Raw genomic sequence first — 1,629 nt, forward strand, 5'->3', positions numbered from 1 at the left:
CTTTTCAATGCAAACAATACTTTTTCTTGAGGTCTGACCATTGTACAACAAGAGTCAAGTGCAAGTCACCAAGATTTTGAAACTCCAAATTTGTTTTAGTTTTAGTTTTTTGCTTTCTAATCATCATAAGCAAAAATCTCAGTTAACAAACTCGGATGTATATGGATTGTGGCTTTAAATATTCTAGAAGCTAAATTTTTACTCTAATACTTCATCTAAATGAGCAAATCAGAAATTCAGCCTCAACCATTCTGGAAAGATCTGCCTGTCCTATACCAGACTGGACCCAGTTCTTGGGCCTCACATGGTGGCAAGGCACTGGGGCATAGTCATCGGGATCTAGCCATGCTGTTTACCACTAAGATATAAACTGCCCTTGATTGTATAGACCCAGACCCAGTAGTTTTTTGATGCATGCCAGACTGTGCATGGGCCACGGGCATCTCTGTCTCATGCCACACTGAAATCTGAGGTGCGTGTAACCTAGGATTGCCAGATTTAGCAAAAACCAAACAACCAAACACCCAGGATGTCCAATTAAATTTGGATTTCAGACAAATAAATAATACTTTAGCATAAGTACGTTGCATGAAATATTGTAGACATACTACACAATTATTCATTATTAGCCAGGTGTGGTGGCTCATGCCTATAATCCCAACACTTTGGAGAGGTAGGCGTATCACTTGAGGCCAGAAGTTTGAGACTGGTCTGGACAACATAGTGAGATCCCATCATCTCTACAAATAATTTTAAAAACTGGAAAAAAAATGTTTAATAAAGTCTTTTCCAGAAACTTGACAGAGTAAAAAAATAAATACATGAATTTAAAAAATCAAACAAATGCCCGGGCGTGGTGGCTCACTCCTGTAATCCCAGTACTTTGGGAGGCTGAGGTGGGTGGATCACGAGGTCAGGAGATCAAGATCATCCTGGCCAACATGGTGAAACCCCATCGCTACTAAAAATACAAAAATTAGCTGGGCATTGTGGCACGTGCGTGTAATCCCAGCTACTTGGGAGGTTGAGGCAGGAGAATTGTTTGAACCAGGGAGTCGGATGTGAGCCGAGATCACGCCACTGTGCTCCAGCCTAGTGACAGAGAGAGACTCCGTCTCAAAAACTATAAATTAAACAAAGTATTCAGTATTTATATAAATTTTAATTTTAACTAGACATCCTGCCCTGTATCTGACAGCCCTGCTATGATCCCCACCTACCAATATTCTTCTCTAAATCTTGCTGCCTCCCTGAGACACTGTCAGTAATCAAGGCCTGGGTCACTGTTGCTCTGAAATTATGAAACTCTTCTCTTTTTTTTTTTTTTTCTTTTGAGACAGGTTCTCATTCTATTGTTCAGGCTGGAATCCAGTGGTATGATTATAGCTCACTGCAGCCTCAACCTCCTGGGTTCAGGGGACCCTTCCACTGCAACCTCCCAAGTAGCTGGGATCACAGGTACACACCACCATGCCTAGTTAATTTTTTTAAAATTTTTGGTAGAGATGGGATCTCCCTGTGTTGCTCAGGCTGGTCTTAAACACCTGAGCTCAAATGATCCTCCCACCTGGGCCTTTCAAAGTGCTAGGATTATAGGTGTGAGCCACTGCACCTGGCTGATTGTGAACC

This window comes from Theropithecus gelada, chromosome 9 (genome assembly GCF_003255815.1).
Source record: "Theropithecus gelada isolate Dixy chromosome 9, Tgel_1.0, whole genome shotgun sequence".
Taxonomy (NCBI): Eukaryota; Metazoa; Chordata; class Mammalia; order Primates; family Cercopithecidae; genus Theropithecus; species Theropithecus gelada.